The following is a 9,021-nucleotide window of genomic DNA, read 5'->3' as shown; positions in this document are numbered from 1 at the left end:
TGTATTTTGGGTGAAAAACAGCTAAATAAAAGAGATAAATAAAAAAAAAAGAAAATAAACAGATAAATGAAACCGAAATTTCAGTAGCGTTGGTGCTGCGTGAAATACGATTAATTTCAGTAATAATATTCAGCATATTTATGTCAATTCTTTTTTCAGGGCTGGTTAAAAATACAGAAAAACAAAAGGGATGAGTCGGCACGGTATCATAAATAAAAGCAATTCTATACTTATTAAAAAAAAAATTCAACTGAAAATAAGAGTAACGTTAAAGCCCAAAACGAACAGAAATTATTTTGTTGAAATTATGTATATGAAGGAGTTGACCCCTCCTCTTTATCTTGCTCTTCACGCTAAAGTTTTTGTATGTTTAAAAGAAACTTCCTACTCTAATTAAACAGCCCTTGTGTTTCAAGAATCTTTCTTTTAAAAAAAGAAGACAAACAGGCAAACTTTAGCGTAAAGAGCAAGGTATTGAGGAGGACAACCCCTTCACATACAGATTAATTTGTGTTCGTTTTGAACTTTAATGTTGTTCATTACTTTCAGTTGATTACTTGTTATTTTATATTTAGTTTCTGATCATTTTCAAATCATCCCGGTAAATCTGGCTCAACCTGTATGAAAAATTCTCTTCCCTCAAGGGTAACTCCTCCGTGGAAAATTCCTCCCATAAAAACATTCCCTCATAAAAATTCCATTAGGACAATTCAATCCTTGCTGAGAGCCCCCCTCCACTGTGAAATTCCTTTTGGACATGTCAGCCTGCAAAATTATACTTAGCTTACTTTAGTCCCCAGACCTTTCCCCAGACCAGTGCTGTGGGGTGTCATGCTAAATCTAAAGATATAATTTTGGAACATTTCAATTATGCTAAATAAAATGGGTATTTCAAACTTTTTGTTTGTTCGTACGCATGTGACGTCATTATAAGTATATAAGGCTTTGTGTATGACGTCATTATAAGTATATAAGGGGGCGATTCAAAGAGAAATTTTAGTATAAATTCTACAATAGCAGAAGAAACAGTCGAGGAAGCTGTTCAGAGTTAAATCAAATAGAAATTTTAGTATAAATCCTACAATGGCACAAGAAACAGCCGAGGAAGCGGCTCAAAGAGTTAATGCCAAAAGGCTTACGGCTAAAAGAGAAAGTAAGAAAAGAAAGCGTGCCGAGGAATCACAAGAACAACGTGAATACAGGGATAAAAATTCTAGTTAATTGACTTCTTGCTATCTCAGAAAGGGTTTAGGTTAGGAAAATGAAACTTTCAGGGATGAATCTACAGACTAAAGTATGTCCCGGGAAGGTATTTTGAAGCAACTACCTCTACTCCTTCTCCCTCTAGAGGGCCCTGACCTTTGATGACCTTTAAAAATATGTGTGTTATAAAAGCGAAACCTTGCAAAATAGATCTTCTGCTTAATTGAAGTACAACAAAATTGTTTTCAGCTTCATAGCTTTGCTCAATTCCATTTTATGAAGTTTTAAAGATATACAAATATATTTCCTAAATTTTGAAAAAAAAAACATTGATATGGCTCAAAATTCTACTCGAATAACAGGAATTGCATTTTTAGAACTAAAGGTAGAGAAAAGGCAACTAGTAGCTGAAAATTAAGGTAAAATGTTGTTTTGTCAAAATTTCAATAGGTATAGACCTGTCATGTAGACAAATTTCAGGGCCCTCTAGGGGGAGAAGGAGTAGAGATGTGTACTTTAAAATACCTTCCCGGGACATACTTTAGCCTGTATACCCGTCCCTGAAAGTTTCATTTTCCTAACCTAAATCCTTTCCAAGATAGCAAGAAGTCAATTAACTAGAACTTTACCTTGTTTTCTATCTTCCCACTGTTCAATACTTTATTTCCCACTCCCCTAACGTGCAAATATATTGCCCAAATTATATATTTTACGTCTATTCTGTCTCTTCTCTTTGTCTTGTCTCACGCTAAGCTGAATGAAGCTAACACAAAACCGGTTCTGCAATGCAGAAATGAATGAACAACTAGAACGGTAGAGTGTAGATTATAAAAGCACCTCTATTTCTTTTAGTTTTACTGATTTTTATCATTTGAACTTAATATGACTCTTTGTATTTTATTTACTTTGACAAGGCATGATTTTTCATTTTGAAATTTTTGATTTGGTTTTGCTTGCCAGTCTTTTTAGTTTTCTAGCTTTTTTATGATTTATTTGCTTCTTTGTTTTTTATGGCCTCAAAACTCAAGTTCGGCCCTTCGGGACTTATGATAAAAAAAATTTTCAAAATGAATATCTTGTCGGTTGTTTCAGAGGTTAATTGAAAATCTAAACAAGCATTAAACAGGAAAAGAAAAGGGGTGGAGTCTTCAGGGCTATTTAGGAATTTCCAAAGGGATTAAGAGTCAAGCAAACCAAATCCAGTAAAGAAACAAAAAGACCTAAAAATTGTATTGCCTCAAAAAAATTTTTACTTTCTGGTATAGCTTCAAGATTTTTGTAGTTTTTAAGCCTTTTTCCAGGCAATTTTTATGTGCTATCTACTTTCATGCTTTATTTTTTATTTTATTTCATTTTGTATAGAGCCATCAACACCAATCCTTGTGTAATTTGTGTACTAACTTTGTATTATAAACAGTGTTTATGGTGCTATCACATAACTAATTACTGAAATATCTCTATGATAAGGAAACAAAATAAGGCCTAAAAGATCTGTTGTGATATATTCACCGTTTTCTATTACTAACAACTTGCTGCGGCACCATGGCACTTAAAACCACCACAGCTAAGCACGCTGCTTCTCCATACAAATCAATCAAAAGCCCCCTCTTTACTCCCTCCCGAAAAGATGTCTGAAGGTAAAAGAAAACATTTTGGAGCATCAAAGCAACTGCCACAAAACCTCAGCAATGAGGGTAGAGCAGACTAAATCTAAAAATAAATACCTCAAAATCTATAATCTATACAAATATTTTGAGATAAGGGCACCCAAATATTAAAGTTGCCTAAAATTGAATTTATTAATTTTGATTATAGTTTTGTATGACCAATTGAAAATGATTGAAAATCAAATTTATAATTTAAACTACAGTAACCCTATGGCAAAAGCTGAGAGGCCTAAAGGATATGGCTAACAGTGGCCTAAACAATACGGAGTGGCCTTGAGTCACTGCTCTAATGAAAGGGACCTAATATTTTTAGAGGACTTCATCAACGGCAGACATCTCTGCCAAAGCACAATTCCGATGCAGGTTCGTAAATCTAAGGAAACAAATGTGTTTCAGCCACACTGGGATACCTGCAACTACTACTACCAACATCTCATTGTAGCAAAAAGCCGCCAAAAGCCAGCAAAGCTGAACACCCTCCTACTTCACCCCATTCCCAGCTAGTATCACCACGTAGACATTAAAAAGGATTTAGTTCTCCTTAACATAAAACCTTTCAATCATCAATAGATGACCATCATAGAAAATAGCAACAAGGACCAGACAGTCTTTCCATCACAAACAAAGAAACACACTTAGAAAACAATACAAAATTTTTTCCCAAGACAATGGAATTAAATTCAGTGTAATATCTCAACCCTACATCCAAGCATCACCCTCATCACAACACAAGAAAAAACGTAAAAAAAGCAACTTACAATAAAATGTGAATTATAAAACTACAAATTAAAAAAAAAACTTTTAAAAATAGCCCTAGCATCTTTACTTCAACAACGATTAACCAGAATTGATAGATAAAGTGAACTGAGATAACAAACTTCATTAAAACGAAAAAAATTGAATACACGATTTCAAAGCTAATCGGGCTTTTTTGGCAGCTAGCCTTAAAGGCCTTTTTAATACAGGTTCAGTACTTTTATCTATTGGCTTAGTAAATAATTTGTTTGATCATTTTTAATTGAATTTGTGCAAAAAGAAGTTAATTAATGTTCCTCTAAGTCCTTATTTAAAGAAATATTATGATTTATTTTGAGTTCCCAACCCTCTGTCTTATGCCCAATAATACTGTTAAGAGATAATTTTTTTAAAAGTATTTTGTGGCATGGGTTATCAAAATATGGCTACCTAAAGGAGAATCAAAGGAGTTACTAGAACTATTAGAAATTAATGCTTCGTTTATGTTTTCTTTGTACTGCTGTAGGCGTTTTTACAAATTCTGATATATTTTGCCAACATAGCAATTGTCACAGTCACATGGTATTTGATAAACCCCTCTTTGGCGATTAAATGGGGTTTTATCTTTACCAGAGTTTAAGAAATTTTTGATTTTAAAACTATTAGTGAAACTACATACAATTTTTTTTTGCAATTATTTTTTTGTTGTTGTTGTGTTTTTTACGACGTTTGGAATATATATTCTATTTGTGATCTTGCCAGTAGCCTCAAATTATGAAAGATACTTGATTTTACGGGAGTGTATTTTTATTCTATGGCTAAGTGTATTATTGACAAAAAGAATGGGATATCCATTACCATGAAGAATATCTCTGATAAAATGCTTTTCTGCATTTATGTATATATCCTAGCAAACTTTTAGGGCACGATCATTGAGGGAAGTTACAATTGCTCTTTTAATTTGTGGGGGTGATTAGATTTAAAATGAAAAGATATATATTGTTTTGCGTTGATTTTCTGATATAGTAATGATCCTGTCACAAAAGGCCTTTAAACCTTGCTATCAAAAAAATATTCACTGAATTGAATGCCACTGTCTTGAGAAAAATTTTCTCTATTATTTTCTAAGCATGTTTCTTTGTTTGTGACCATTATAGAGCATTCTCTATATTGACTTATTTTGGTATCTATTCCCCTACACCCAATAATCTGTATGGAGAAGACCGCCAGAAAAACAAATCACCCCCCAAAAAATTAATACGAAAAAAAATATGTATAAAGATATGAGGCTCAGAAATTGAACAATAGTTGTTGATAGTACATCTTCTCAAGAACTGGAAAGACGGATGCGAAATTGAGAGTTAGTCAATGTAATACTTAGCTTCAGCAAATAACAGGTTATGGTTGAAATAGTTATATACTTACACCAAAATTGCATGGGACTAAATGTACCTGAGGTGTGGCATCCCAGCCATCTTCCAATGCCACCAGTACAGAAGCACCCTGAATATCAAGAAGTTCAATTACTGTCCCAGCCACCTGTAAGATATTGTGGGCACAATCAAGCCACCTGGAGGGTTCTAAATGTACCTGAGGTGTGGCGTCCCAGCCATCTTCCAATGCCACCAGTACAGAAGCACCCTGAATATCAAGAAGTTCAATTACTGTCCCAGCCACCTGTAAGATATTGTGGGCACAATCAAGCCACCTGGAGGGTTCAATTCCCTTATACAAGCCTAGTAGCGATCTAGGATTCATCAAGGCAAGACATAGCTTGTGACTTTGAGAGTTTAATAACCGCATCTGGATTTTTCACAATTTTTGCGCTGTTTGTTACGGGGCCCCTTAGATTTTTATGCAGAAAGGGGCCCATGCCTGTAAGTCCCTTTGAAATGTCATTTTGCTAATTTCATTTACGGAGGCGAATTTTTACTGCATAATTAACGATGTCGGTCACAAAAAAGCATTTCGACGAGTGTATGGATGACTTAAAGCAAATGATCGAAAATCTTCGTATAGAGAATTCAGCTCTGAAACAAGAGAATTCTGATTTGAAAGATGCAATTATAGCGGTTAAAGAACAGTGTTTGAGTACGGAATTGTACGTAAAACGCAAAAATCTGCTGATTCACGGAATTCCTAATAAGGATAGTGAGCATATTGAAGAGACAGTCCACGACTTTTTATCAGGAATGCCAGTACAAAACTCGAAGGATATAAAATTCACGGCAATGTACAGAATTAGAAACAAGACCAAGCGCCCTTCCCGCTCGAACTCTCGCCCCGTTTCGGACCCTATTTTTGTCTCTGTTCTGAATCTTAGGCATAAAGATAGGATCATGGCTTGTGTTGGTAGCCTAAAAGGCACAGGAAAGAGCATCAGTAATGACCTACCATCTGAACTTGCAAAGCGTCGGAAAGAACTTTTGAGTACGGCTTACAAGCTTCGAAATTCCAAAGTAACCGCTGAGAAAGTATCTCAAACTAAAGTCATGCAACAGGGTACTAAACTATGGCTAGAAACAAAAAAAAACTTCTAGCTCAAACTGGGTTAAGTTCAGTGATGCATGCCATGACCCCCTCGCCTTGGTTTTATCCGCAGTTATTAGTGATGGTGCTTCTGACGCGTGACGTAAACTATCGAGTATTTTCGCCTCAGTAAAGTGAGGGGATGCAATTTTGCTGCTCTTTTTTTGCAACGTCCGTATCTGTGTGTGTTTTTTTTTAGTTATTGTCCTATTTTTCCTTTTCTCTATTTACTATATTATTTACTCCTTTTTTGCTTTCTTTTGCAATGTGCGTATCTATGTTTTTTTTATATATTTATTTTCTTATATTTCTCTCTTTCCATGTTATTTACTCTTTTCTTTACTTTTTTACTTGTAAATATTTTTCCGTTCCAGAGAGAAAATTCAAGTTCGTGCCTTCGCCTTATAAATTTGCTGTCATTAGGATGTCTACGTCACCCGTGTTCACTCGACTACAGCGTGGTCTCTATTCATCACCTATATTGGTAAGTAGTAATGTATGAAATTGAATTTTCATCGAGGACTGACGCTAATCTCACCAAAAGGAAATTAAATGAATATGAAAGTCGTAGAGTAAATTTTAATGAAATTTTGAATAACCCGATAGGAAGAACACCGAATATGAATTTTGATGAAAATTTAGATAATATGATTGATAGTAATTTTGTGGAGGAGTTTGGGCTATGGGATGTTGGGGCTCTGAGGGAGGATGTCCTCCGGGTTGTGCATTTGAATGCTCAAGGGCTAAATTCTTCCCTGGATGATATACAGCTTATATGTAAGAATTCTCGCCCTAGAATTATTGGTTTATGCGAAACTTTTTTAAATGAAAAGAACCAGCTACTTATGGATATACCCGGATATAATTCAATATTTCTAAATAGAAAGATAGCAAAAAAGGGGGGGGCTAGGATTTTATGTATTGAGTAATCTGGCAGTTGTAATAAGAGGTGATCTGTCTATAAACATTGAACGGGTATTTGAATCTCTGTTCATAGAATTGGCTACTAGCTCCAATGAAAAGATAATAATTGGCGAAATATACAGATCTCCAAGCGGATCAATGAAACAATTTATGGAAATATTAGAGATTGTTCTTGGGAAAGTATTGTCTGAAAAGGCAGAAATAATTTTAATGGGTGATTTTAACGCTGACATGATGGATATGTCATCGAGTCAGGCTTGTGATATACTGGCACTAGTAATCTCGTCTGGGTTAACTCCCTGTATAAATATCCCTACACGAATTTCAAACCAATCTGCAACCTTAATTGACAATGTGTTCTCATCTATACATTCTGTAAAAAATGAAGTCCTACTATCAGATACATCGGATCATTTTCCAGTAGGAGTTTTACTTCCACTCCCCCGGTCTGCCCGCCGAATAGTCCCTGATAATAAACCAAGATTCCGATATACACCAGCAAACATCGAAAAGCTCAAAGATGATTTATTCACTACGTCATGGGAGTTTACAATACCTGAGAGGGTGAGCTTAGAAAATTATAATAAGGCTTTTGATTTTTTTTTATGAAACAGTAAAGAAGAAATTTATCCACCATTGCCGAACACCCCAACCAAGTCTTTCTAAGAGATCAACACCCATAGCCCAATGGACTACAGCTGGAATACTAAAGTCAATAAAGAGAAAACAGAACCTTTGGAAAGAGTATAGGAACAGACCAAGTGATGCTAAATTAGAGACTTTTAAACTATACCGGAAGATGCTTAAAACTCTGATTCGAAAAGCTAAAATTACATATTTTTCCCGAAGGTTTGCGGATTGCGGCAAAAATATTAAGAAAACTTGGGATGCAATTAAGGAAGTTACGCAACCATCGGCAAGACCTAGAAAGCTCCCTAAATCACTTAGTGTTCAGAATCAGCTTTTCTTGGATGAAGACCAAGTACGACATCAGATGACTAAATTTTTTGCTGAGGTTGGGAAAACAACGGCGTTAGGTGTGGTTCCTTCTTCAAGTTCTAGAACTTGGAAGCAGTTCCTCGGTCCTTCCTGTGTAAAGTCAATGGTTCTTGAGTCAGTTACGGAGCAGGAACTGATAACAATAATTTCGTCATTGAAAAATTCTTCATCTGGATTCGACCAAATTCCGGCCAAATTAATCAAACAGATTCTTCCCTCAATTATTACACCACTGTGCCACTTAGTTAACCAGTCATTGAAGCTCGGAATATTCCCTCAGCGTTTCAAGTTGGCACGAGTGATAGCACTATTTAAAGGAGGTGACCGGGAGGACCCGGAGAACTATAGGCCTATATCTCTTCTGTCTGTCTTTTCTAAAATATTTGAAAAGGCTATGCTAAAGCGTTTGCTGAGTTTCCTAGACGCGAAGAAGTTTTTTCATCGGCACCAATTTGGTTTTCGGGAGAAGTGCTCAACAGAACACGCATGTAATATGCTTCTTCATTTTGTACAACAATCTTTAGAATTCGGCCTTATCCCTGCGGCAATATTCCTTGATGTGAAGAAAGCTTTTGACAGCCTTTCACACGAGATACTTATTGGTAAGTTGTCGCATCAAGGCGTTCGTGGAGAAGCTCTGTCCTGGTTTTCTTCATTCCTAACTGGCCGATCCATTGCAGTTGAAGCTTCTGATGAGCATATTCCAGTCGAATATGGAGTGCCACAAGGCTCAGTTCTTGGGCCATCCCTTTTCCTCATATATGTCAACGACCTCTATCGACTATTTAGCAACCCACGATCTGATTTCTGTTGTCATTTGTGCCAGAAAGGAGATGCTGTGGTTGAAGCCTTGGATACGCCTGGTCAACATGAAGAACTCTTTGCATTCGCCGACGACACCACCCTGGGGGCTGTAGCACCTGATGAATCATCTCTTATCCTCAAGCTACAATTGATGGCTGAA

This window comes from Artemia franciscana, chromosome 13 (assembly GCF_032884065.1).
Source record: "Artemia franciscana chromosome 13, ASM3288406v1, whole genome shotgun sequence".
NCBI classification, from domain to species: Eukaryota; Metazoa; Arthropoda; class Branchiopoda; order Anostraca; family Artemiidae; genus Artemia; species Artemia franciscana.
The sequence above is the reverse complement of the archived record's forward strand: the minus strand, read 5'-3'. Positions refer to the sequence as shown.